Consider the following 26,487-nt stretch of genomic DNA (forward strand, 5'->3'; position numbering starts at 1 on the left):
TGTGTACGGGCTCAGCCCGTGGTCACGTGAAGAGGAATGCGGCGACTGGCCACTTGGTGGCGCTGTAAACAGAAAAAAACACAACATGGGTGGCTGTATATCACGTGACGTTTCACACGTGCACAATGTTTTCATACCACATGATAGAACTCCTCATTCCGAACAACTTTGCCTCCAGGACAACTGCTGTGAACTAAGTCGTCCGTCAAATATTGGAGACTATTTGAAGAATTGAGGAGAAAAAAGAAAACCCTCCTCACACAGACCGGTCCTAGACTGTTTCGTATCTCTCGAGCAACCGCCGCAGTTCAACTCTCTGGACTGCCTCTGGATATTGAAGAAGTGGAGAAAAAAAAACAAAACAAAAGAACCTCAAGTGGAGCTTTAACAATCTGCCCTTTTAACCAGTGTTGTCCAGGGGAGAGCGCGAACGCAGTCACCCACTACCATAAATTATGCAGTCGAGATTCCCACATTTGGGGAATTCGCAGGGGTCAGCACAACCCAGAGTGCAATGGCCGAGCCTCGCCCTGGGTGAACCACCTTCCTGATCATGGTGTCTCCCCTGCCAGGTAAGTATGAATTCCCAGGCCTTCAGTCAGAAGCACCCTGCCCCTCTCCCCAATCCTCACCAGCGGTTTGCCAGTCAAAAAAGGGGCTTTTTTTTTTTTTTTTTTTTTGCACGCTCCGCATCCGGCTCCATGAGCCATAAATGTACATAATGCGCCGTCCCCGAATAGTGGACGGATCAGATGTTAAACTGACAGAGGAACAGGGGTTCCTTTTCGTCTTGTTTTTACACCACAATTCTACCCAGGCTAGTATAGCACATGAATGATCACCTACAACACCCACTCACACTAGCTCCATTATCACCTTCTGCCACACAAGACCACTACATTTCTTTCATTGAACACTTTAGGAGGGTGCACCGTTCCCAGAAGTACTGCAATACCGGGTCGATGCGTGGAGTGGACGGAGCAAGCCCCTATGCCATCTCCCAGGACCAAAAATCAATTTAATATGTGGTGCCCGGGTAGGGCACGTATCAGATATTAAACTGATAAGAACAGATACTACACTTGATCTTAGCCAAAAGGCCGAGAAGCGATGACGCAGCGACGCCGAGGCGGGGGAGCCGGCAAAGGCCACGCCCACCTGGGCCGCGGCGAGAGGGTCTAAGGTCGCCGGCAAACAAGCTCAGCTCAGATTGGTTGACACCGAAAATGGATCACAACAGAGTGCACAGCACGACACTCTGGAGTGCAACCTGGGATTTTGGACCATCAACATTCCGCCTTAAAAGTGAGCGGGCAGACCAAAGCGTCCGTGGTAGAGACTTGAAACTCTGAGGGATGGTAGGACCGGCCCGGTACTACAACCTCACCAAGGCTCGCCCCGATCGGCCCCAAGGTGGCGCTGCAGCGATCAAAAGTACGAAATGGCTCGTAACTCCTCGACCGTCGGTCGCAGACCCAAGTGTCTTACATCACCGGAATCCTTGGCTCGAGCCGAACAAGATGCATGCCTCGGATTGGGTGGTCGCGCTGGCGAGATTTTCGGGTATTTTGGATTTTCTGAAAAACCTACTTTTGCACACTAGTCCTAGGTTTTTTGCCCGATCTGACCCAAACCGGTGCAGAAAGATTCTCTGGAGTCTGACTGCCAACAGGGATCGGGAAACAGTTGGAATTTCCATCCACGTTGGCGACGGTACGCCAAAACGTTGGGGGTGGGCGAGGCGGGCTTTACTTAAACGGCTATAACTCTCCAACGGAATGAGACAATTGCACCCAACTCGGTACACCTGTGTACGGGCTCAGCCCGTGGTCACGTGAAGAGGAATGCGGCGACTGGCCACTTGGTGGCGCTGTAAACAGAAAAAAACACAACATGGGTGGCTGTATATCACGTGACGTTTCACACGTGCACAATGTTTTCATACCACATGATAGAACTCCTCATTCCGAACAACTTTGCCTCCAGGACAACTGCTGTGAACTAAGTCGTCCGTCAAATATTGGAGACTATTTGAAGAATTGAGGAGAAAAAAGAAAACCCTCCTCACACAGACCGGTCCTAGACTGTTTCGTATCTCTCGAGCAACCGCCGCAGTTCAACTCTCTGGACTGCCTCTGGATATTGAAGAAGTGGAGAAAAAAAAAAAAACAAAAGAACCTCAAGTGGAGCTTTAACAATCTGCCCTTTTAACCAGTGTTGTCCAGGGGAGAGCGCGAACGCAGTCCCCCACTACCATAAATTATGCAGTCGAGATTCCCACATTTGGGGAATTCGCAGGGGTCAGCACAACCCAGAGTGCAATGGCCGAGCCTCGCCCTGGGTGAACCACCTTCCTGATCATGGTGTCTCCCCTGCCAGGTAAGTATGAATTCCCAGGCCTTCAGTCAGAAGCACCCTGCCCCTCTCCCCAATCCTCACCAGCGGTTTGCCAGTCAAAAAAGGGGCTTTTTTTTTTTTTTTTTTTTGCACGCTCCGCATCCGGCTCCATGAGCCATAAATGTACATAATGCGCCGTCCCCGAATAGTGGACGGATCAGATGTTAAACTGACAGAGGAACAGGGGTTCCTTTTCGTCTTGTTTTTACACCACAATTCTACCCAGGCTAGTATAGCACATGATCACCTACAACACCCACTCACACTAGCTCCATTATCACCTTCTGCCACACAAGACCACTACATTTCTTTCATTGAACACTTTAGGAGGGTGCACCGTTCCCAGAAGTACTGCAATACCGGGTCGATGCGTGGAGTGGACGGAGCAAGCCCCTATGCCATCTCCCAGGACCAAAAATCAATTTAATATGTGGTGCCCGGGTAGGGCACGTATCAGATATTAAACTGATAAGAACAGATACTACACTTGATCTTAGCCAAAAGGCCGAGAAGCGATGACGCAGCGACGCCGAGGCGGGGGAGCCGGCAAAGGCCACGCCCACCTGGGCCGCGGCGAGAGGGTCTAAGGTCGCCGGCAAACAAGCTCAGCTCAGATTGGTTGACACCGAAAATGGATCACAACAGAGTGCACAGCACGACACTCTGGAGTGCAACCTGGGATTTTGGACCATCAACATTCCGCCTTAAAAGTGAGCGGGCAGACCAAAGCGTCCGTGGTAGAGACTTGAAACTCTGAGGGATGGTAGGACCGGCCCGGTACTACAACCTCACCAAGGCTCGCCCCGATCGGCCCCAAGGTGGCGCTGCAGCGATCAAAAGTACGAAATGGCTCGTAACTCCTCGACCGTCGGTCGCAGACCCAAGTGTCTTACATCACCGGAATCCTTGGCTCGAGCCGAACAAGATGCATGCCTCGGATTGGGTGGTCGCGCTGGCGAGATTTTCGGGTATTTTGGATTTTCTGAAAAACCTACTTTTGCACACTAGTCCTAGGTTTTTTGCCCGATCTGACCCAAACCGGTGCAGAAAGATTCTCTGGAGTCTGACTGCCAACAGGGATCGGGAAACAGTTGGAATTTCCATCCACGTTGGCGACGGTACGCCAAAACGTTGGGGGTGGGCGAGGCGGGCTTTACTTAAACGGCTATAACTCTCCAACGGAATGAGACAATTGCACCCAACTCGGTACACCTGTGTACGGGCTCAGCCCGTGGTCACGTGAAGAGGAATGCGGCGACTGGCCACTTGGTGGCGCTGTAAACAGAAAAAAACACAACATGGGTGGCTGTATATCACGTGACGTTTCACACGTGCACAATGTTTTCATACCACATGATAGAACTCCTCATTCCGAACAACTTTGCCTCCAGGACAACTGCTGTGAACTAAGTCGTCCGTCAAATATTGGAGACTATTTGAAGAATTGAGGAGAAAAAAGAAAACCCTCCTCACACAGACCGGTCCTAGACTGTTTCGTATCTCTCGAGCAACCGCCGCAGTTCAACTCTCTGGACTGCCTCTGGATATTGAAGAAGTGGAGAAAAAAAAAAAAACAAAAGAACCTCAAGTGGAGCTTTAACAATCTGCCCTTTTAACCAGTGTTGTCCAGGGGAGAGCGCGAACGCAGTCCCCCACTACCATAAATTATGCAGTCGAGATTCCCACATTTGGGGAATTCGCAGGGGTCAGCACAACCCAGAGTGCAATGGCCGAGCCTCGCCCTGGGTGAACCACCTTCCTGATCATGGTGTCTCCCCTGCCAGGTAAGTATGAATTCCCAGGCCTTCAGTCAGAAGCACCCTGCCCCTCTCCCCAATCCTCACCAGCGGTTTGCCAGTCAAAAAAGGGGCTTTTTTTTTTTTTTTTTTTTTGCACGCTCCGCATCCGGCTCCATGAGCCATAAATGTACATAATGCGCCGTCCCCGAATAGTGGACGGATCAGATGTTAAACTGACAGAGGAACAGGGGTTCCTTTTCGTCTTGTTTTTACACCACAATTCTACCCAGGCTAGTATAGCACATGATCACCTACAACACCCACTCACACTAGCTCCATTATCACCTTCTGCCACACAAGACCACTACATTTCTTTCATTGAACACTTTAGGAGGGTGCACCGTTCCCAGAAGTACTGCAATACCGGGTCGATGCGTGGAGTGGACGGAGCAAGCCCCTATGCCATCTCCCAGGACCAAAAATCAATTTAATATGTGGTGCCCGGGTAGGGCACGTATCAGATATTAAACTGATAAGAACAGATACTACACTTGATCTTAGCCAAAAGGCCGAGAAGCGATGACGCAGCGACGCCGAGGCGGGGGAGCCGGCAAAGGCCACGCCCACCTGGGCCGCGGCGAGAGGGTCTAAGGTCGCCGGCAAACAAGCTCAGCTCAGATTGGTTGACACCGAAAATGGATCACAACAGAGTGCACAGCACGACACTCTGGAGTGCAACCTGGGATTTTGGACCATCAACATTCCGCCTTAAAAGTGAGCGGGCAGACCAAAGCGTCCGTGGTAGAGACTTGAAACTCTGAGGGATGGTAGGACCGGCCCGGTACTACAACCTCACCAAGGCTCGCCCCGATCGGCCCCAAGGTGGCGCTGCAGCGATCAAAAGTACGAAATGGCTCGTAACTCCTCGACCGTCGGTCGCAGACCCAAGTGTCTTACATCACCGGAATCCTTGGCTCGAGCCGAACAAGATGCATGCCTCGGATTGGGTGGTCGCGCTGGCGAGATTTTCGGGTATTTTGGATTTTCTGAAAAACCTACTTTTGCACACTAGTCCTAGGTTTTTTGCCCGATCTGACCCAAACCGGTGCAGAAAGATTCTCTGGAGTCTGACTGCCAACAGGGATCGGGAAACAGTTGGAATTTCCATCCACGTTGGCGACGGTACGCCAAAACGTTGGGGGTGGGCGAGGCGGGCTTTACTTAAACGGCTATAACTCTCCAACGGAATGAGACAATTGCACCCAACTCGGTACACCTGTGTACGGGCTCAGCCCGTGGTCACGTGAAGAGGAATGCGGCGACTGGCCACTTGGTGGCGCTGTAAACAGAAAAAAACACAACATGGGTGGCTGTATATCACGTGACGTTTCACACGTGCACAATGTTTTCATACCACATGATAGAACTCCTCATTCCGAACAACTTTGCCTCCAGGACAACTGCTGTGAACTAAGTCGTCCGTCAAATATTGGAGACTATTTGAAGAATTGAGGAGAAAAAAGAAAACCCTCCTCACACAGACCGGTCCTAGACTGTTTCGTATCTCTCGAGCAACCGCCGCAGTTCAACTCTCTGGACTGCCTCTGGATATTGAAGAAGTGGAGAAAAAAAAAAAAACAAAAGAACCTCAAGTGGAGCTTTAACAATCTGCCCTTTTAACCAGTGTTGTCCAGGGGAGAGCGCGAACGCAGTCCCCCACTACCATAAATTATGCAGTCGAGATTCCCACATTTGGGGAATTCGCAGGGGTCAGCACAACCCAGAGTGCAATGGCCGAGCCTCGCCCTGGGTGAACCACCTTCCTGATCATGGTGTCTCCCCTGCCAGGTAAGTATGAATTCCCAGGCCTTCAGTCAGAAGCACCCTGCCCCTCTCCCCAATCCTCACCAGCGGTTTGCCAGTCAAAAAAGGGGCTTTTTTTTTTTTTTTTTTTTTGCACGCTCCGCATCCGGCTCCATGAGCCATAAATGTACATAATGCGCCGTCCCCGAATAGTGGACGGATCAGATGTTAAACTGACAGAGGAACAGGGGTTCCTTTTCGTCTTGTTTTTACACCACAATTCTACCCAGGCTAGTATAGCACATGATCACCTACAACACCCACTCACACTAGCTCCATTATCACCTTCTGCCACACAAGACCACTACATTTCTTTCATTGAACACTTTAGGAGGGTGCACCGTTCCCAGAAGTACTGCAATACCGGGTCGATGCGTGGAGTGGACGGAGCAAGCCCCTATGCCATCTCCCAGGACCAAAAATCAATTTAATATGTGGTGCCCGGGTAGGGCACGTATCAGATATTAAACTGATAAGAACAGATACTACACTTGATCTTAGCCAAAAGGCCGAGAAGCGATGACGCAGCGACGCCGAGGCGGGGGAGCCGGCAAAGGCCACGCCCACCTGGGCCGCGGCGAGAGGGTCTAAGGTCGCCGGCAAACAAGCTCAGCTCAGATTGGTTGACACCGAAAATGGATCACAACAGAGTGCACAGCACGACACTCTGGAGTGCAACCTGGGATTTTGGACCATCAACATTCCGCCTTAAAAGTGAGCGGGCAGACCAAAGCGTCCGTGGTAGAGACTTGAAACTCTGAGGGATGGTAGGACCGGCCCGGTACTACAACCTCACCAAGGCTCGCCCCGATCGGCCCCAAGGTGGCGCTGCAGCGATCAAAAGTACGAAATGGCTCGTAACTCCTCGACCGTCGGTCGCAGACCCAAGTGTCTTACATCACCGGAATCCTTGGCTCGAGCCGAACAAGATGCATGCCTCGGATTGGGTGGTCGCGCTGGCGAGATTTTCGGGTATTTTGGATTTTCTGAAAAACCTACTTTTGCACACTAGTCCTAGGTTTTTTGCCCGATCTGACCCAAACCGGTGCAGAAAGATTCTCTGGAGTCTGACTGCCAACAGGGATCGGGAAACAGTTGGAATTTCCATCCACGTTGGCGACGGTACGCCAAAACGTTGGGGGTGGGCGAGGCGGGCTTTACTTAAACGGCTATAACTCTCCAACGGAATGAGACAATTGCACCCAACTCGGTACACCTGTGTACGGGCTCAGCCCGTGGTCACGTGAAGAGGAATGCGGCGACTGGCCACTTGGTGGCGCTGTAAACAGAAAAAAACACAACATGGGTGGCTGTATATCACGTGACGTTTCACACGTGCACAATGTTTTCATACCACATGATAGAACTCCTCATTCCGAACAACTTTGCCTCCAGGACAACTGCTGTGAACTAAGTCGTCCGTCAAATATTGGAGACTATTTGAAGAATTGAGGAGAAAAAAGAAAACCCTCCTCACACAGACCGGTCCTAGACTGTTTCGTATCTCTCGAGCAACCGCCGCAGTTCAACTCTCTGGACTGCCTCTGGATATTGAAGAAGTGGAGAAAAAAAAAAAAACAAAAGAACCTCAAGTGGAGCTTTAACAATCTGCCCTTTTAACCAGTGTTGTCCAGGGGAGAGCGCGAACGCAGTCCCCCACTACCATAAATTATGCAGTCGAGATTCCCACATTTGGGGAATTCGCAGGGGTCAGCACAACCCAGAGTGCAATGGCCGAGCCTCGCCCTGGGTGAACCACCTTCCTGATCATGGTGTCTCCCCTGCCAGGTAAGTATGAATTCCCAGGCCTTCAGTCAGAAGCACCCTGCCCCTCTCCCCAATCCTCACCAGCGGTTTGCCAGTCAAAAAAGGGGCTTTTTTTTTTTTTTTTTTTTGCACGCTCCGCATCCGGCTCCATGAGCCATAAATGTACATAATGCGCCGTCCCCGAATAGTGGACGGATCAGATGTTAAACTGACAGAGGAACAGGGGTTCCTTTTCGTCTTGTTTTTACACCACAATTCTACCCAGGCTAGTATAGCACATGATCACCTACAACACCCACTCACACTAGCTCCATTATCACCTTCTGCCACACAAGACCACTACATTTCTTTCATTGAACACTTTAGGAGGGTGCACCGTTCCCAGAAGTACTGCAATACCGGGTCGATGCGTGGAGTGGACGGAGCAAGCCCCTATGCCATCTCCCAGGACCAAAAATCAATTTAATATGTGGTGCCCGGGTAGGGCACGTATCAGATATTAAACTGATAAGAACAGATACTACACTTGATCTTAGCCAAAAGGCCGAGAAGCGATGACGCAGCGACGCCGAGGCGGGGGAGCCGGCAAAGGCCACGCCCACCTGGGCCGCGGCGAGAGGGTCTAAGGTCGCCGGCAAACAAGCTCAGCTCAGATTGGTTGACACCGAAAATGGATCACAACAGAGTGCACAGCACGACACTCTGGAGTGCAACCTGGGATTTTGGACCATCAACATTCCGCCTTAAAAGTGAGCGGGCAGACCAAAGCGTCCGTGGTAGAGACTTGAAACTCTGAGGGATGGTAGGACCGGCCCGGTACTACAACCTCACCAAGGCTCGCCCCGATCGGCCCCAAGGTGGCGCTGCAGCGATCAAAAGTACGAAATGGCTCGTAACTCCTCGACCGTCGGTCGCAGACCCAAGTGTCTTACATCACCGGAATCCTTGGCTCGAGCCGAACAAGATGCATGCCTCGGATTGGGTGGTCGCGCTGGCGAGATTTTCGGGTATTTTGGATTTTCTGAAAAACCTACTTTTGCACACTAGTCCTAGGTTTTTTGCCCGATCTGACCCAAACCGGTGCAGAAAGATTCTCTGGAGTCTGACTGCCAACAGGGATCGGGAAACAGTTGGAATTTCCATCCACGTTGGCGACGGTACGCCAAAACGTTGGGGGTGGGCGAGGCGGGCTTTACTTAAACGGCTATAACTCTCCAACGGAATGAGACAATTGCACCCAACTCGGTACACCTGTGTACGGGCTCAGCCCGTGGTCACGTGAAGAGGAATGCGGCGACTGGCCACTTGGTGGCGCTGTAAACAGAAAAAAACACAACATGGGTGGCTGTATATCACGTGACGTTTCACACGTGCACAATGTTTTCATACCACATGATAGAACTCCTCATTCCGAACAACTTTGCCTCCAGGACAACTGCTGTGAACTAAGTCGTCCGTCAAATATTGGAGACTATTTGAAGAATTGAGGAGAAAAAAGAAAACCCTCCTCACACAGACCGGTCCTAGACTGTTTCGTATCTCTCGAGCAACCGCCGCAGTTCAACTCTCTGGACTGCCTCTGGATATTGAAGAAGTGGAGAAAAAAAAAAAAACAAAAGAACCTCAAGTGGAGCTTTAACAATCTGCCCTTTTAACCAGTGTTGTCCAGGGGAGAGCGCGAACGCAGTCCCCCACTACCATAAATTATGCAGTCGAGATTCCCACATTTGGGGAATTCGCAGGGGTCAGCACAACCCAGAGTGCAATGGCCGAGCCTCGCCCTGGGTGAACCACCTTCCTGATCATGGTGTCTCCCCTGCCAGGTAAGTATGAATTCCCAGGCCTTCAGTCAGAAGCACCCTGCCCCTCTCCCCAATCCTCACCAGCGGTTTGCCAGTCAAAAAAGGGGCTTTTTTTTTTTTTTTTTTTTGCACGCTCCGCATCCGGCTCCATGAGCCATAAATGTACATAATGCGCCGTCCCCGAATAGTGGACGGATCAGATGTTAAACTGACAGAGGAACAGGGGTTCCTTTTCGTCTTGTTTTTACACCACAATTCTACCCAGGCTAGTATAGCACATGATCACCTACAACACCCACTCACACTAGCTCCATTATCACCTTCTGCCACACAAGACCACTACATTTCTTTCATTGAACACTTTAGGAGGGTGCACCGTTCCCAGAAGTACTGCAATACCGGGTCGATGCGTGGAGTGGACGGAGCAAGCCCCTATGCCATCTCCCAGGACCAAAAATCAATTTAATATGTGGTGCCCGGGTAGGGCACGTATCAGATATTAAACTGATAAGAACAGATACTACACTTGATCTTAGCCAAAAGGCCGAGAAGCGATGACGCAGCGACGCCGAGGCGGGGGAGCCGGCAAAGGCCACGCCCACCTGGGCCGCGGCGAGAGGGTCTAAGGTCGCCGGCAAACAAGCTCAGCTCAGATTGGTTGACACCGAAAATGGATCACAACAGAGTGCACAGCACGACACTCTGGAGTGCAACCTGGGATTTTGGACCATCAACATTCCGCCTTAAAAGTGAGCGGGCAGACCAAAGCGTCCGTGGTAGAGACTTGAAACTCTGAGGGATGGTAGGACCGGCCCGGTACTACAACCTCACCAAGGCTCGCCCCGATCGGCCCCAAGGTGGCGCTGCAGCGATCAAAAGTACGAAATGGCTCGTAACTCCTCGACCGTCGGTCGCAGACCCAAGTGTCTTACATCACCGGAATCCTTGGCTCGAGCCGAACAAGATGCATGCCTCGGATTGGGTGGTCGCGCTGGCGAGATTTTCGGGTATTTTGGATTTTCTGAAAAACCTACTTTTGCACACTAGTCCTAGGTTTTTTGCCCGATCTGACCCAAACCGGTGCAGAAAGATTCTCTGGAGTCTGACTGCCAACAGGGATCGGGAAACAGTTGGAATTTCCATCCACGTTGGCGACGGTACGCCAAAACGTTGGGGGTGGGCGAGGCGGGCTTTACTTAAACGGCTATAACTCTCCAACGGAATGAGACAATTGCACCCAACTCGGTACACCTGTGTACGGGCTCAGCCCGTGGTCACGTGAAGAGGAATGCGGCGACTGGCCACTTGGTGGCGCTGTAAACAGAAAAAAACACAACATGGGTGGCTGTATATCACGTGACGTTTCACACGTGCACAATGTTTTCATACCACATGATAGAACTCCTCATTCCGAACAACTTTGCCTCCAGGACAACTGCTGTGAACTAAGTCGTCCGTCAAATATTGGAGACTATTTGAAGAATTGAGGAGAAAAAAGAAAACCCTCCTCACACAGACCGGTCCTAGACTGTTTCGTATCTCTCGAGCAACCGCCGCAGTTCAACTCTCTGGACTGCCTCTGGATATTGAAGAAGTGGAGAAAAAAAAAAAAACAAAAGAACCTCAAGTGGAGCTTTAACAATCTGCCCTTTTAACCAGTGTTGTCCAGGGGAGAGCGCGAACGCAGTCCCCCACTACCATAAATTATGCAGTCGAGATTCCCACATTTGGGGAATTCGCAGGGGTCAGCACAACCCAGAGTGCAATGGCCGAGCCTCGCCCTGGGTGAACCACCTTCCTGATCATGGTGTCTCCCCTGCCAGGTAAGTATGAATTCCCAGGCCTTCAGTCAGAAGCACCCTGCCCCTCTCCCCAATCCTCACCAGCGGTTTGCCAGTCAAAAAAGGGGCTTTTTTTTTTTTTTTTTTTTTGCACGCTCCGCATCCGGCTCCATGAGCCATAAATGTACATAATGCGCCGTCCCCGAATAGTGGACGGATCAGATGTTAAACTGACAGAGGAACAGGGGTTCCTTTTCGTCTTGTTTTTACACCACAATTCTACCCAGGCTAGTATAGCACATGATCACCTACAACACCCACTCACACTAGCTCCATTATCACCTTCTGCCACACAAGACCACTACATTTCTTTCATTGAACACTTTAGGAGGGTGCACCGTTCCCAGAAGTACTGCAATACCGGGTCGATGCGTGGAGTGGACGGAGCAAGCCCCTATGCCATCTCCCAGGACCAAAAATCAATTTAATATGTGGTGCCCGGGTAGGGCACGTATCAGATATTAAACTGATAAGAACAGATACTACACTTGATCTTAGCCAAAAGGCCGAGAAGCGATGACGCAGCGACGCCGAGGCGGGGGAGCCGGCAAAGGCCACGCCCACCTGGGCCGCGGCGAGAGGGTCTAAGGTCGCCGGCAAACAAGCTCAGCTCAGATTGGTTGACACCGAAAATGGATCACAACAGAGTGCACAGCACGACACTCTGGAGTGCAACCTGGGATTTTGGACCATCAACATTCCGCCTTAAAAGTGAGCGGGCAGACCAAAGCGTCCGTGGTAGAGACTTGAAACTCTGAGGGATGGTAGGACCGGCCCGGTACTACAACCTCACCAAGGCTCGCCCCGATCGGCCCCAAGGTGGCGCTGCAGCGATCAAAAGTACGAAATGGCTCGTAACTCCTCGACCGTCGGTCGCAGACCCAAGTGTCTTACATCACCGGAATCCTTGGCTCGAGCCGAACAAGATGCATGCCTCGGATTGGGTGGTCGCGCTGGCGAGATTTTCGGGTATTTTGGATTTTCTGAAAAACCTACTTTTGCACACTAGTCCTAGGTTTTTTGCCCGATCTGACCCAAACCGGTGCAGAAAGATTCTCTGGAGTCTGACTGCCAACAGGGATCGGGAAACAGTTGGAATTTCCATCCACGTTGGCGACGGTACGCCAAAACGTTGGGGGTGGGCGAGGCGGGCTTTACTTAAACGGCTATAACTCTCCAACGGAATGAGACAATTGCACCCAACTCGGTACACCTGTGTACGGGCTCAGCCCGTGGTCACGTGAAGAGGAATGCGGCGACTGGCCACTTGGTGGCGCTGTAAACAGAAAAAAACACAACATGGGTGGCTGTATATCACGTGACGTTTCACACGTGCACAATGTTTTCATACCACATGATAGAACTCCTCATTCCGAACAACTTTGCCTCCAGGACAACTGCTGTGAACTAAGTCGTCCGTCAAATATTGGAGACTATTTGAAGAATTGAGGAGAAAAAAGAAAACCCTCCTCACACAGACCGGTCCTAGACTGTTTCGTATCTCTCGAGCAACCGCCGCAGTTCAACTCTCTGGACTGCCTCTGGATATTGAAGAAGTGGAGAAAAAAAAACAAAACAAAAGAACCTCAAGTGGAGCTTTAACAATCTGCCCTTTTAACCAGTGTTGTCCAGGGGAGAGCGCGAACGCAGTCCCCCACTACCATAAATTATGCAGTCGAGATTCCCACATTTGGGGAATTCGCAGGGGTCAGCACAACCCAGAGTGCAATGGCCGAGCCTCGCCCTGGGTGAACCACCTTCCTGATCATGGTGTCTCCCCTGCCAGGTAAGTATGAATTCCCAGGCCTTCAGTCAGAAGCACCCTGCCCCTCTCCCCAATCCTCACCAGCGGTTTGCCAGTCAAAAAAGGGGCTTTTTTTTTTTTTTTTTTTTGCACGCTCCGCATCCGGCTCCATGAGCCATAAATGTACATAATGCGCCGTCCCCGAATAGTGGACGGATCAGATGTTAAACTGACAGAGGAACAGGGGTTCCTTTTCGTCTTGTTTTTACACCACAATTCTACCCAGGCTAGTATAGCACATGATCACCTACAACACCCACTCACACTAGCTCCATTATCACCTTCTGCCACACAAGACCACTACATTTCTTTCATTGAACACTTTAGGAGGGTGCACCGTTCCCAGAAGTACTGCAATACCGGGTCGATGCGTGGAGTGGACGGAGCAAGCCCCTATGCCATCTCCCAGGACCAAAAATCAATTTAATATGTGGTGCCCGGGTAGGGCACGTATCAGATATTAAACTGATAAGAACAGATACTACACTTGATCTTAGCCAAAAGGCCGAGAAGCGATGACGCAGCGACGCCGAGGCGGGGGAGCCGGCAAAGGCCACGCCCACCTGGGCCGCGGCGAGAGGGTCTAAGGTCGCCGGCAAACAAGCTCAGCTCAGATTGGTTGACACCGAAAATGGATCACAACAGAGTGCACAGCACGACACTCTGGAGTGCAACCTGGGATTTTGGACCATCAACATTCCGCCTTAAAAGTGAGCGGGCAGACCAAAGCGTCCGTGGTAGAGACTTGAAACTCTGAGGGATGGTAGGACCGGCCCGGTACTACAACCTCACCAAGGCTCGCCCCGATCGGCCCCAAGGTGGCGCTGCAGCGATCAAAAGTACGAAATGGCTCGTAACTCCTCGACCGTCGGTCGCAGACCCAAGTGTCTTACATCACCGGAATCCTTGGCTCGAGCCGAACAAGATGCATGCCTCGGATTGGGTGGTCGCGCTGGCGAGATTTTCGGGTATTTTGGATTTTCTGAAAAACCTACTTTTGCACACTAGTCCTAGGTTTTTTGCCCGATCTGACCCAAACCGGTGCAGAAAGATTCTCTGGAGTCTGACTGCCAACAGGGATCGGGAAACAGTTGGAATTTCCATCCACGTTGGCGACGGTACGCCAAAACGTTGGGGGTGGGCGAGGCGGGCTTTACTTAAACGGCTATAACTCTCCAACGGAATGAGACAATTGCACCCAACTCGGTACACCTGTGTACGGGCTCAGCCCGTGGTCACGTGAAGAGGAATGCGGCGACTGGCCACTTGGTGGCGCTGTAAACAGAAAAAAACACAACATGGGTGGCTGTATATCACGTGACGTTTCACACGTGCACAATGTTTTCATACCACATGATAGAACTCCTCATTCCGAACAACTTTGCCTCCAGGACAACTGCTGTGAACTAAGTCGTCCGTCAAATATTGGAGACTATTTGAAGAATTGAGGAGAAAAAAGAAAACCCTCCTCACACAGACCGGTCCTAGACTGTTTCGTATCTCTCGAGCAACCGCCGCAGTTCAACTCTCTGGACTGCCTCTGGATATTGAAGAAGTGGAGAAAAAAAAAAAAACAAAAGAACCTCAAGTGGAGCTTTAACAATCTGCCCTTTTAACCAGTGTTGTCCAGGGGAGAGCGCGAACGCAGTCCCCCACTACCATAAATTATGCAGTCGAGATTCCCACATTTGGGGAATTCGCAGGGGTCAGCACAACCCAGAGTGCAATGGCCGAGCCTCGCCCTGGGTGAACCACCTTCCTGATCATGGTGTCTCCCCTGCCAGGTAAGTATGAATTCCCAGGCCTTCAGTCAGAAGCACCCTGCCCCTCTCCCCAATCCTCACCAGCGGTTTGCCAGTCAAAAAAGGGGCTTTTTTTTTTTTTTTTTTTTTGCACGCTCCGCATCCGGCTCCATGAGCCATAAATGTACATAATGCGCCGTCCCCGAATAGTGGACGGATCAGATGTTAAACTGACAGAGGAACAGGGGTTCCTTTTCGTCTTGTTTTTACACCACAATTCTACCCAGGCTAGTATAGCACATGATCACCTACAACACCCACTCACACTAGCTCCATTATCACCTTCTGCCACACAAGACCACTACATTTCTTTCATTGAACACTTTAGGAGGGTGCACCGTTCCCAGAAGTACTGCAATACTGGGTCGATGCGTGGAGTGGACGGAGCAAGCCCCTATGCCATCTCCCAGGACCAAAAATCAATTTAATATGTGGTGCCCGGGTAGGGCACGTATCAGATATTAAACTGATAAGAACAGATACTACACTTGATCTTAGCCAAAAGGCCGAGAAGCGATGACGCAGCGACGCCGAGGCGGGGGAGCCGGCAAAGGCCACGCCCACCTGGGCCGCGGCGAGAGGGTCTAAGGTCGCCGGCAAACAAGCTCAGCTCAGATTGGTTGACACCGAAAATGGATCACAACAGAGTGCACAGCACGACACTCTGGAGTGCAACCTGGGATTTTGGACCATCAACATTCCGCCTTAAAAGTGAGCGGGCAGACCAAAGCGTCCGTGGTAGAGACTTGAAACTCTGAGGGATGGTAGGACCGGCCCGGTACTACAACCTCACCAAGGCTCGCCCCGATCGGCCCCAAGGTGGCGCTGCAGCGATCAAAAGTACGAAATGGCTCGTAACTCCTCGACCGTCGGTCGCAGACCCAAGTGTCTTACATCACCGGAATCCTTGGCTCGAGCCGAACAAGATGCATGCCTCGGATTGGGTGGTCGCGCTGGCGAGATTTTCGGGTATTTTGGATTTTCTGAAAAACCTACTTTTGCACACTAGTCCTAGGTTTTTTGCCCGATCTGACCCAAACCGGTGCAGAAAGATTCTCTGGAGTCTGACTGCCAACAGGGATCGGGAAACAGTTGGAATTTCCATCCACGTTGGCGACGGTACGCCAAAACGTTGGGGGTGGGCGAGGCGGGCTTTACTTAAACGGCTATAACTCTCCAACGGAATGAGACAATTGCACCCAACTCGGTACACCTGTGTACGGGCTCAGCCCGTGGTCACGTGAAGAGGAATGCGGCGACTGGCCACTTGGTGGCGCTGTAAACAGAAAAAAACACAACATGGGTGGCTGTATATCACGTGACGTTTCACACGTGCACAATGTTTTCATACCACATGATAGAACTCCTCATTCCGAACAACTTTGCCTCCAGGACAACTGCTGTGAACTAAGTCGTCCGTCAAATATTGGAGACTATTTGAAGAATTGAGGAGAAAAAAGAAAACCCTCCTCACACAGACCGGTCCTAGACTGTTTCGTATCTCTCGAGCAACCGCCGCAGTTCAACTCTCTGGACTGCCTCTGGATATTGAAGAAGTGGAGAAAAAAAAAAAAACAAAAGAACCTCAAGTGGAGCTTTAACAATCTGCCCTTTTAACCAGTGTTGTCCAGGGGAGAGCGCGAACGCAGTCCCCCACTACCATAAATTATGCAGTCGAGATTCCCACATTTGGGGAATTCGCAGGGGTCAGCACAACCCAGAGTGCAATGGCCGAGCCTCGCCCTGGGTGAACCACCTTCCTGATCATGGTGTCTCCCCTGCCAGGTAAGTATGAATTCCCAGGCCTTCAGTCAGAAGCACCCTGCCCCTCTCCCCAATCCTCACCAGCGGTTTGCCAGTCAAAAAAGGGGCTTTTTTTTTTTTTTTTTTTTTGCACGCTCCGCATCCGGCTCCATGAGCCATAAATGTACATAATGCGCCGTCCCCGAATAGTGGACGGATCAGATGTTAAACTGACAGAGGAACAGGGGTTCCTTTTTGTCTTGTTTTTACACCACAATTCTACCCAGGCTAGTATAGCACATGATCACCTACAACACCCACTCACACTAGCTCCATTATCACCTTCTGCCACACAAGACCACTACATTTCTTTCATTGAACACTTTAGGAGGGTGCACCGTTCCCAGAAGTACTGCAATACTGGGTCGATGCGTGGAGTGGACGGAGCAAGCCCCTATGCCATCTCCCAGGACCAAAAATCAATTTAATATGTGGTGCCCGGGTAGGGCACGTATCAGATATTAAACTGATAAGAACAGATACTACACTTGATCTTAGCCAAAAGGCCGAGAAGCGATGACGCAGCGACGCCGAGGCGGGGGAGCCGGCAAAGGCCACGCCCACCTGGGCCGCGGCGAGAGGGTCTAAGGTCGCCGGCAAACAAGCTCAGCTCAGATTGGTTGACACCGAAAATGGATCACAACAGAGTGCACAGCACGACACTCTGGAGTGCAACCTGGGATTTTGGACCATCAACATTCCGCCTTAAAAGTGAGCGGGCAGACCAAAGCGTCCGTGGTAGAGACTTGAAACTCTGAGGGATGGTAGGACCGGCCCGGTACTACAACCTCACCAAGGCTCGCCCCGATCGGCCCCAAGGTGGCGCTGCAGCGATCAAAAGTACGAAATGGCTCGTAACTCCTCGACCGTCGGTCGCAGACCCAAGTGTCTTACATCACCGGAATCCTTGGCTCGAGCCGAACAAGATGCATGCCTCGGATTGGGTGGTCGCGCTGGCGAGATTTTCGGGTATTTTGGATTTTCTGAAAAACCTACTTTTGCACACTAGTCCTAGGTTTTTTGCCCGATCTGACCCAAACCGGTGCAGAAAGATTCTCTGGAGTCTGACTGCCAACAGGGATCGGGAAACAGTTGGAATTTCCATCCACGTTGGCGACGGTACGCCAAAACGTTGGGGGTGGGCGAGGCGGGCTTTACTTAAACGGCTATAACTCTCCAACGGAATGAGACAATTGCACCCAACTCGGTACACCTGTGTACGGGCTCAGCCCGTGGTCACGTGAAGAGGAATGCGGCGACTGGCCACTTGGTGGCGCTGTAAACAGAAAAAAACACAACATGGGTGGCTGTATATCACGTGACGTTTCACACGTGCACAATGTTTTCATACCACATGATAGAACTCCTCATTCCGAACAACTTTGCCTCCAGGACAACTGCTGTGAACTAAGTCGTCCGTCAAATATTGGAGACTATTTGAAGAATTGAGGAGAAAAAAGAAAACCCTCCTCACACAGACCGGTCCTAGACTGTTTCGTATCTCTCGAGCAACCGCCGCAGTTCAACTCTCTGGACTGCCTCTGGATATTGAAGAAGTGGAGAAAAAAAAACAAAACAAAAGAACCTCAAGTGGAGCTTTAACAATCTGCCCTTTTAACCAGTGTTGTCCAGGGGAGAGCGCGAACGCAGTCCCCCACTACCATAAATTATGCAGTCGAGATTCCCACATTTGGGGAATTCGCAGGGGTCAGCACAACCCAGAGTGCAATGGCCGAGCCTCGCCCTGGGTGAACCACCTTCCTGATCATGGTGTCTCCCCTGCCAGGTAAGTATGAATTCCCAGGCCTTCAGTCAGAAGCACCCTGCCCCTCTCCCCAATCCTCACCAGCGGTTTGCCAGTCAAAAAAGGGGCTTTTTTTTTTTTTTTTTTTTGCACGCTCCGCATCCGGCTCCATGAGCCATAAATGTACATAATGCGCCGTCCCCGAATAGTGGACGGATCAGATGTTAAACTGACAGAGGAACAGGGGTTCCTTTTCGTCTTGTTTTTACACCACAATTCTACCCAGGCTAGTATAGCACATGATCACCTACAACACCCACTCACACTAGCTCCATTATCACCTTCTGCCACACAAGACCACTACATTTCTTTCATTGAACACTTTAGGAGGGTGCACCGTTCCCAGAAGTACTGCAATACTGGGTCGATGCGTGGAGTGGACGGAGCAAGCCCCTATGCCATCTCCCAGGACCAAAAATCAATTTAATATGTGGTGCCCGGGTAGGGCACGTATCAGATATTAAACTGATAAGAACAGATTTTTTTTTTTTTTTTTTTTTTTTTTTTTTTCATTCATATACACGTCATTTCATTGTTATGTTTTTTTTCCAGCATGTTCACATGTTCATTTTGGTTTCGAGCAACAGTATAACAGTTGTATGTGTTTATCTAGAAGTAAATACGTAAAAAACATGAATGAATGAAGATAGTAAAAGAGAATAGAATAAATAAACAGATAAAATAATAAAAACAGGCTTTAAAAGCTCTCTCTTCCGTTGTACAGGAGCAGGTATGTCCTTATAACCATTTTAAGACCTCCACTCAGCTCCTCAGAACCAGTCCCAGAGACCCAGCCCTTCTGGGCCCAGAGGAGATCCTCTTTAACCGTGGCACCACTGCTCCGCCTAGGGTGTTGGGGGCATCTGCGGGCAGTCAGGGCTCGTGGCTGTGGGGACCTTTTCCTGTGAAGCTCTGACCCCCACATCCGAATGGCGACATGCGGTGTAACCCTGCAGCCTTGATTTGGCCAGCTGGATGATGGCGTGGAGGGGCACCTGCATGCGCTTTCCTACCAGTAGGTTTCTGGAGGTCCAAATGGCGTCTTTTATGCAGAGGATGGTGAGCCAGAGCTTAGGTGTTGTTTTTGCTCGGATGTCCTCTTGGCTCACCCCTCCTCTCCCCATAGGGTAGTCTGAGACCCCCCCTACTGGCAGGTACGGGAATTGCTGGGGGCCAGCTGTCGCCCACAGGTCCCTCACAGCACTGCACTCCCAGAGGGCGTGCCTCACGGTCTCGGGCGCGCCACACCCGGTCCGTGGGCAGATGGGATCCTTGGACATGCCTCTGGAGTGCATCACGGCCCTGACCGGGAGGATCTCATGGGCGACCATCCAAGCCAGGTCCCGGTGTCGGTTCTGAAGAGCTGAGTGGGACACATTCCGCCAAACCTTTTGGGCTTCACATTGAGTGAGCCCGCGGACTGGACACACTTGTTCCCGCTCCTGCACAAGGGAGAGGATAGAGCGACAATTTGTTAAAACAGCGACACTTTCTTTTACCAAATTAAAATTCTTTAAAAACTTCTTTATGTAGGTGTATGCTGGGGGTTGGTCGAAGGCGACTGGCATTTTCAAATCTGTCTTTAATAGTTTATGAGTTCTTAAAAAGGACCCAATCCAAAACCGGGCCATGGCTGCTGTTTTTTCTTGTTTGGATGGGGTCAGGGCATATTTCATATGTTGTGCAGTATAAAAAGCTCCTAAAAACAAGTAGAGGTCCGGAACGCCTTTTCCTCCATTTTGTGGTGCTTTCTTCATCGTGGTTCTTTTCAGTCTCTCCCATTTAGACCCCCAGATAAAATAAAACATGGCCCGGTCCAAGGATACAAGAAAGAATCTGGGGGGGAAGAAAACAGAGCACAACAGTAAAAACAATGGTAAAATCACAGCTTTTATGATTAAAACCTTTCCTTCCAACGTCAACTGTCTCAGTCCCCAAAAACCCAATTTTTTCTTTGCTTTACCCATCACGTCATGCCAATTTCCACTCCCTCCCCCGTCTCTGTCAAATTTGATGCCCAGTATTTTTAAGTCAGTCTTTTTAATAGTGCAGTTGAGGCCAGCAAGCTCGTTGGGTTTCCAAGGGCCGTAAAACTGTGTCTGTGTCTTTTCTCTGTTAAGTTTTGCTCCCGATGCTTTCCCAAACCAGTCTGTCAAGTCCATAGTCCTCTGGATTGATAAAACGTCCGTGCATAAAAGATTGACATCGTCCATGTATAAAACAGTCTTTGCCGTCAGTCCTCCAGTCCCGGGTATAGTCAGTCCATTGATCCATCTATCCCTTCTCAAAACCTGTGCTAGGGGTTCAATGCACGCCACATACAGGAGAGGAGATAATGGACAACCCTGACGGACACCGCTGCGTATGTCTATCGCTTTTGAAAGATTCCCATTAACTAGGATTTTGCTGGTTATGTCTTTGTACAGCAGTCCCACCCAAGCTAAGAATCTCCTAGGAAGCCCCATTTTTTCCAAAACTTGAAATAAGTAATGGTGCGAGACTCGGTCGAATGCTTTTTCAAAGTCTAAATTTAAAACTATCAGCCGAATATTTCTGTCTCTCGCATAACAGATGGCATCTCTTATCAGAATAAGGCTGTCCGTGATCTTCCTCCCAGGGACGGCACAGGCTTGATCCGGGTGGATCAGGTCTGCTAAAACTGTTGATAAACGTGTTGTTAAAAGTTTGCTAAAAAGTTTACAATCAAAGTTTAAAAGGGTTATAGGACGCCAGTTTTTTATATCAGTCTTGTCATCTTTTTTGTGAAGTAAAGTCATTAAACCGGTCCTAAAACTGTCAGGGAGTTGGTCAGTCTTGTCAAGGTCATTAAAAACAGTCAGAAGGTCTTGTCTTAAAATGTCCCAAAAGGTCAAATAAAATTCTAGAGGAAGTCCATCAACTCCAGGAGTTTTCCCTTTTTTGAATTTCTTAATGCTTTTGTCTATCTCAGAGAGATTAAAATCATTTGTCATGGCAATATCTTCTTTAACTGTTTTCTCAATGTTTGTTAAAATTTCTCTTAAAATGCTATCATCACTTACCTTTTCTTCATACAGTTCCTCATAAAAACTTTCTACCACTGATATTATATCCTTTGTGTCTGTCATTGTTTCTCCTTCTTTATTTCTCAGTTTGACTATTGCTCCACCTCTATCAATGATTTTCTTGAAAAAGTATCTAGTGCATTTTTCGCCTTCCTCGATTTCTCTCTCTTTGCTTCTAAAAATAATGCCTCTGCTTTTGACCTCAACTAGTTCCGACATCTCTTTTTTAACCTCTTTGATTTCTTCACTAAAATCAAACCCACTATTTAAAAGATTAAAATACCTCTGTAGTCTTTTTTGCAACCCCATCATGCGTCTGTTTTCTTTTTTCTTTTTCTCTTTACCTATTTTCTTAAAAAACTGTCTCGTCCTTTCCTTTACCATTTCCCACCACTGTGCTCGTGAGTCAAAAAAGTCTTGGAGGGTCTGCCATCGGTTGAACTGCTCTCTGTATTCTCTAACGACTTCCTCATCCTCCAACAGAGAGCAGTTCAACTTCCACAGCCCTCCCCCTACTGTCACACCCGAGGGCAGTGAAAGGGTGCAGGATAGCATTATGTGGTCAGAAAAAAAGAGGGGGGATAATGTAGCATCGGTTGGCGGGCAGTCCCTTGTAAAAATGTAGTCGATTCGAGAGGCCCTGGTGCCGTCACCACTGAACCAGGTGAAGCCCTCCTCTCTGTGATGCAATGTTTTAAAACAGTCAACTAAGTTAAAATCCCTTACTAAATTTTGCAATAAAACCGATGTTTTGTCCATTTTAAAATCTTCTACCCTCTTCCTATCTCTCTGAGTTAAAACACAGTTAAAATCCCCTGCTACCACTAGGGGAGCCCTACCCAGCATGTGGGGTTGCAATTCTTCTAAAAGCTCATATCGTTCTTGTTTTTCCGTAAAACCATAAACATTAAGAACGTTAAAATCCTTACCTAAAAAAAGTCAGATTAGCTAAAATTGCCCGCCCATCCCTCACCACAGTGCTGCCCTTCACCAAAATATTGGGATTTTTGATTAAAATAGCGACACCGTCATTTTTGTTAAAATTGGACCCGCTCCAGATGGAAACTCCTGGGGTCCAAATCTCCTCCCACATCCTGTAATTAGTTAAAAAAGGCAGGCCACATTCTTGTAATAAAAACACATCTGACTTAAAAGATTTTAAAAAGGATAAAACGCTCTGTGCTCGAATATTGCTCCTCACACTTCTCACATTGATGGTGGAGATAGTGAGAGCCATGAGCAGTATAGTAAAAAAGATATGAGACATTTAAAAGCATCAAGAGGGGACTACAGAGGTATTGTTAAAATCATGTTATTTCTTGTTGCACTTGCCTTTCCTTTTGCCCAGAAACCCTGGGATCAGGAAGGAAAGTGCTTGACGTCTCAGGGCTCACAGAGAGAACCTCTTGCGAAGCCTTTGGCGTCGATGTTCTTAGCTTAAAATGCAGAAAAGATACTTCATTAGGAGAGTCTGTGGGCCACACACGGTCTAGATCTTCCATGGGGGAACTATCTAGCCGGTGAGCTACCCGCAGCTTTTTCTCCTCTGTTTGGACCAGAGGAGATCTCGCAGTTCTTTTCTGCACTTGAGCATTGGGAAGAGAAGAATCTGTCTCACTCCCACTAGTTGACCCACTAGCCTCAGACACGGTGACGAGGGAGGAAGCCGTTTCCTCCTCTTTGTCGTCCACCTCTTCTTTACCGTTGTCATTTTGAGGATTGGCTTCCTCCCCCTGACCAGCTGTTCGAGTTGACTCCGCCCCTGTGGCCGCCCCACTTCCTTCTTCCGGTCCAATCCCTGAGGCTGGCTGAGGATTTGAATTTCCCGCCAAAACCTCAGGGCCCGCCTCCTTTATCGTTTGGTCTTTGGGTGGGGCGGCCATTTTGTTGTTTTTTAGCTTGTTGGCAAAGCTTTGAGGGCAGTCTCTGTAGAGATGGGATGACTCTCCACAGAGGTTGCACTTTCTGCCATTTTTGCACTCTTCAAAAGTGTGTCCAATTTCTCTGCACTTCCTACACACTACTTCTTGGCACGCCTCGGCGAGATGCCCAAGTTGGCCACACTTGCGGCATAGCTTGGGCATCCCTTGATAATGGATGTAACCTCTATTCTCTCCCAACACAATCATAGAAGGAATTTGACTCAGGCCATGGTAGCTGTTGGGATCTGCCCATTGTTTAATGGGCACTCTCCACGCACAGCTCCAGATACCGTCTTCATCTAAAACCTTGACTGGTTGACCACGAATAGAGCAATATCTTGCCAACCATACAGCAATGTCCTCTCCACTAACTGTTTCATTAAACATCCTGACAATCACCACTTTCAGTGAATTATCAGTAAGTTTTTCCACAGTGAACATGGAGAAATTGGCTTTACACAATTCATACCGAGCCCAAAAAGTACTTAGCAAGGAAGCAGAAGCAAAACTAACATCAAAGCCATGATTCAGGGGCAGAGTCAACAAGCAGTTTATATCCGTAGCCTTAAAACCGAGAGTCTGTTGGATGCACTTCCTGGAAAAGTCCAGCCTGGACATCGCCTGGAGAGTGCCATCCTCCTTTGTCTTAAATTTAAAACGCACGCTGTGGTGCCTCCTCATGCCGGCACGAGCAGCCGACATGTTGGAGGCACCACTAGCCTGCTGCGGCTAAAATCCAACAATAAATATACAATAAATAAATTAAAACCTGCTTACCTTAAAACCAGAAGATTCCTCGTAGAACGAGTCGTCAATTAAAAGCCGCTTGTCAATGTACCTCCTGAAGGGTGTATGTCCCGTGTGACAAGCAACACACGAGACCAAGTCCAACAAGAGGCGATCGCTGTCTCAGACGTCCGACCAGACCACTAGATCTTAGCCAAAAGGCCGAGAAGCGATGACGCAGCGACGCCGAGGCGGGGGAGCCGGCAAAGGCCACGCCCACCTGGGCCGCGGCGAGAGGGTCTAAGGTCGCCGGCAAACAAGCTCAGCTCAGATTGGTTGACACCGAAAATGGATCACAACAGAGTGCACAGCACGACACTCTGGAGTGCAACCTGGGATTTTGGACCATCAACATTCCGCCTTAAAAGTGAGCGGGCAGACCAAAGCGTCCGTGGTAGAGACTTGAAACTCTGAGGGATGGTAGGACCGGCCCGGTACTACAACCTCACCAAGGCTCGCCCCGATCGGCCCCAAGGTGGCGCTGCAGCGATCAAAAGTACGAAATGGCTCGTAACTCCTCGACCGTCGGTCGCAGACCCAAGTGTCTTACATCACCGGAATCCTTGGCTCGAGCCGAACAAGATGCATGCCTCGGATTGGGTGGTCGCGCTGGCGAGATTTTCGGGTATTTTGGATTTTCTGAAAAACCTACTTTTGCACACTAGTCCTAGGTTTTTTGCCCGATCTGACCCAAACCGGTGCAGAAAGATTCTCTGGAGTCTGACTGCCAACAGGGATCGGGAAACAGTTGGAATTTCCATCCACGTTGGCGACGGTACGCCAAAACGTTGGGGGTGGGCGAGGCGGGCTTTACTTAAACGGCTATAACTCTCCAACGGAATGAGACAATTGCACCCAACTCGGTACACCTGTGTACGGGCTCAGCCCGTGGTCACGTGAAGAGGAATGCGGCGACTGGCCACTTGGTGGCGCTGTAAACAGAAAAAAACACAACATGGGTGGCTGTATATCACGTGACGTTTCACACGTGCACAATGTTTTCATACCACATGATAGAACTCCTCATTCCGAACAACTTTGCCTCCAGGACAACTGCTGTGAACTAAGTCGTCCGTCAAATATTGGAGACTATTTGAAGAATTGAGGAGAAAAAAGAAAACCCTCCTCACACAGACCGGTCCTAGACTGTTTCGTATCTCTCGAGCAACCGCCGCAGTTCAACTCTCTGGACTGCCTCTGGATATTGAAGAAGTGGAGAAAAAAAAAAAAACAAAAGAACCTCAAGTGGAGCTTTAACAATCTGCCCTTTTAACCAGTGTTGTCCAGGGGAGAGCGCGAACGCAGTCCCCCACTACCATAAATTATGCAGTCGAGATTCCCACATTTGGGGAATTCGCAGGGGTCAGCACAACCCAGAGTGCAATGGCCGAGCCTCGCCCTGGGTGAACCACCTTCCTGATCATGGTGTCTCCCCTGCCAGGTAAGTATGAATTCCCAGGCCTTCAGTCAGAAGCACCCTGCCCCTCTCCCCAATCCTCACCAGCGGTTTGCCAGTCAAAAAAGGGGCTTTTTTTTTTTTTTTTTTTTGCACGCTCCGCATCCGGCTCCATGAGCCATAAATGTACATAATGCGCCGTCCCCGAATAGTGGACGGATCAGATGTTAAACTGACAGAGGAACAGGGGTTCCTTTTTGTCTTGTTTTTACACCACAATTCTACCCAGGCTAGTATAGCACATGATCACCTACAACACCCACTCACACTAGCTCCATTATCACCTTCTGCCACACAAGACCACTACATTTCTTTCATTGAACACTTTAGGAGGGTGCACCGTTCCCAGAAGTACTGCAATACTGGGTCGATGCGTGGAGTGGACGGAGCAAGCCCCTATGCCATCTCCCAGGACCAAAAATCAATTTAATATGTGGTGCCCGGGTAGGGCACGTATCAGATATTAAACTGATAAGAACAGATACTACACTTGATCTTAGCCAAAAGGCCGAGAAGCGATGACGCAGCGACGCCGAGGCGGGGGAGCCGGCAAAGGCCACGCCCACCTGGGCCGCGGCGAGAGGGTCTAAGGTCGCCGGCAAACAAGCTCAGCTCAGATTGGTTGACACCGAAAATGGATCACAACAGAGTGCACAG

The 26,487-nt window shown here is 49.8% G+C and overlaps 23 non-coding genes and 1 pseudogene across 23 annotated transcripts; all 24 read right to left on the minus strand.

Annotated features, from left to right (window-relative positions):
• Positions 1–415: 415 nt before the first annotated feature.
• On the minus strand, positions 416–580 carry LOC148997067 (U1 spliceosomal RNA). The gene has a single exon (XR_016147703.1). It is a non-coding gene; the product is annotated as a U1 spliceosomal RNA (small nuclear RNA).
• Positions 581–921: 341 nt separating this feature from the next.
• Positions 922–1,112, minus strand: LOC148997068 (U2 spliceosomal RNA). Its single transcript, XR_016149298.1, has one exon. It is a non-coding gene; the product is annotated as a U2 spliceosomal RNA (small nuclear RNA).
• A 1,110-nt stretch (positions 1,113–2,222) lies between these two features.
• LOC148997069 (U1 spliceosomal RNA) lies at positions 2,223–2,387 on the minus strand. The gene has a single exon (XR_016147612.1). It is a non-coding gene; the product is annotated as a U1 spliceosomal RNA (small nuclear RNA).
• Positions 2,388–2,723: 336 nt separating this feature from the next.
• On the minus strand, positions 2,724–2,914 carry LOC148997070 (U2 spliceosomal RNA). The gene has a single exon (XR_016149299.1). It is a non-coding gene; the product is annotated as a U2 spliceosomal RNA (small nuclear RNA).
• Positions 2,915–4,024: 1,110 nt separating this feature from the next.
• Positions 4,025–4,189, minus strand: LOC148997071 (U1 spliceosomal RNA). Its single transcript, XR_016147613.1, has one exon. It is a non-coding gene; the product is annotated as a U1 spliceosomal RNA (small nuclear RNA).
• Positions 4,190–4,526: 337 nt separating this feature from the next.
• On the minus strand, positions 4,527–4,717 carry LOC148997072 (U2 spliceosomal RNA). Its single transcript, XR_016149302.1, has one exon. It is a non-coding gene; the product is annotated as a U2 spliceosomal RNA (small nuclear RNA).
• A 1,110-nt stretch (positions 4,718–5,827) lies between these two features.
• LOC148997073 (U1 spliceosomal RNA) lies at positions 5,828–5,992 on the minus strand. Its single transcript, XR_016147616.1, has one exon. It is a non-coding gene; the product is annotated as a U1 spliceosomal RNA (small nuclear RNA).
• Positions 5,993–6,329: 337 nt separating this feature from the next.
• Positions 6,330–6,520, minus strand: LOC148997074 (U2 spliceosomal RNA). The gene has a single exon (XR_016149304.1). It is a non-coding gene; the product is annotated as a U2 spliceosomal RNA (small nuclear RNA).
• A 1,110-nt stretch (positions 6,521–7,630) lies between these two features.
• LOC148997075 (U1 spliceosomal RNA) lies at positions 7,631–7,795 on the minus strand. The gene has a single exon (XR_016147617.1). It is a non-coding gene; the product is annotated as a U1 spliceosomal RNA (small nuclear RNA).
• A 336-nt stretch (positions 7,796–8,131) lies between these two features.
• LOC148997076 (U2 spliceosomal RNA) lies at positions 8,132–8,322 on the minus strand. Its single transcript, XR_016149308.1, has one exon. It is a non-coding gene; the product is annotated as a U2 spliceosomal RNA (small nuclear RNA).
• Positions 8,323–9,432: 1,110 nt separating this feature from the next.
• LOC148997077 (U1 spliceosomal RNA) lies at positions 9,433–9,597 on the minus strand. The gene has a single exon (XR_016147618.1). It is a non-coding gene; the product is annotated as a U1 spliceosomal RNA (small nuclear RNA).
• Positions 9,598–9,933: 336 nt separating this feature from the next.
• LOC148997078 (U2 spliceosomal RNA) lies at positions 9,934–10,124 on the minus strand. Its single transcript, XR_016149310.1, has one exon. It is a non-coding gene; the product is annotated as a U2 spliceosomal RNA (small nuclear RNA).
• Positions 10,125–11,234: 1,110 nt separating this feature from the next.
• On the minus strand, positions 11,235–11,399 carry LOC148997079 (U1 spliceosomal RNA). Its single transcript, XR_016147619.1, has one exon. It is a non-coding gene; the product is annotated as a U1 spliceosomal RNA (small nuclear RNA).
• Positions 11,400–11,736: 337 nt separating this feature from the next.
• On the minus strand, positions 11,737–11,927 carry LOC148997080 (U2 spliceosomal RNA). Its single transcript, XR_016149314.1, has one exon. It is a non-coding gene; the product is annotated as a U2 spliceosomal RNA (small nuclear RNA).
• A 1,111-nt stretch (positions 11,928–13,038) lies between these two features.
• Positions 13,039–13,203, minus strand: LOC148997081 (U1 spliceosomal RNA). The gene has a single exon (XR_016147621.1). It is a non-coding gene; the product is annotated as a U1 spliceosomal RNA (small nuclear RNA).
• Positions 13,204–13,539: 336 nt separating this feature from the next.
• On the minus strand, positions 13,540–13,730 carry LOC148997082 (U2 spliceosomal RNA). Its single transcript, XR_016149315.1, has one exon. It is a non-coding gene; the product is annotated as a U2 spliceosomal RNA (small nuclear RNA).
• A 1,110-nt stretch (positions 13,731–14,840) lies between these two features.
• LOC148997083 (U1 spliceosomal RNA) lies at positions 14,841–15,005 on the minus strand. Its single transcript, XR_016147623.1, has one exon. It is a non-coding gene; the product is annotated as a U1 spliceosomal RNA (small nuclear RNA).
• Positions 15,006–15,342: 337 nt separating this feature from the next.
• On the minus strand, positions 15,343–15,533 carry LOC148997084 (U2 spliceosomal RNA). The gene has a single exon (XR_016148254.1). It is a non-coding gene; the product is annotated as a U2 spliceosomal RNA (small nuclear RNA).
• A 1,110-nt stretch (positions 15,534–16,643) lies between these two features.
• Positions 16,644–16,808, minus strand: LOC148997085 (U1 spliceosomal RNA). Its single transcript, XR_016147624.1, has one exon. It is a non-coding gene; the product is annotated as a U1 spliceosomal RNA (small nuclear RNA).
• A 337-nt stretch (positions 16,809–17,145) lies between these two features.
• Positions 17,146–17,336, minus strand: LOC148997086 (U2 spliceosomal RNA). The gene has a single exon (XR_016148255.1). It is a non-coding gene; the product is annotated as a U2 spliceosomal RNA (small nuclear RNA).
• Positions 17,337–18,447: 1,111 nt separating this feature from the next.
• LOC148997087 (U1 spliceosomal RNA) lies at positions 18,448–18,612 on the minus strand. Its single transcript, XR_016147625.1, has one exon. It is a non-coding gene; the product is annotated as a U1 spliceosomal RNA (small nuclear RNA).
• A 336-nt stretch (positions 18,613–18,948) lies between these two features.
• On the minus strand, positions 18,949–19,150 carry LOC148997088 (U2 spliceosomal RNA; annotated as a pseudogene).
• A 6,508-nt stretch (positions 19,151–25,658) lies between these two features.
• LOC148997089 (U1 spliceosomal RNA) lies at positions 25,659–25,823 on the minus strand. The gene has a single exon (XR_016147626.1). It is a non-coding gene; the product is annotated as a U1 spliceosomal RNA (small nuclear RNA).
• A 336-nt stretch (positions 25,824–26,159) lies between these two features.
• Positions 26,160–26,350, minus strand: LOC148997090 (U2 spliceosomal RNA). Its single transcript, XR_016148257.1, has one exon. It is a non-coding gene; the product is annotated as a U2 spliceosomal RNA (small nuclear RNA).
• Between the last annotated feature and the right edge of the window lie 137 nt (positions 26,351–26,487).

Source organism: Pimephales promelas, chromosome 2 (genome assembly GCF_988280905.1).
Source record: "Pimephales promelas chromosome 2, fPimPro1.hap1.1, whole genome shotgun sequence".
In the NCBI taxonomy this organism is placed as follows: Eukaryota; Metazoa; Chordata; class Actinopteri; order Cypriniformes; family Leuciscidae; genus Pimephales; species Pimephales promelas.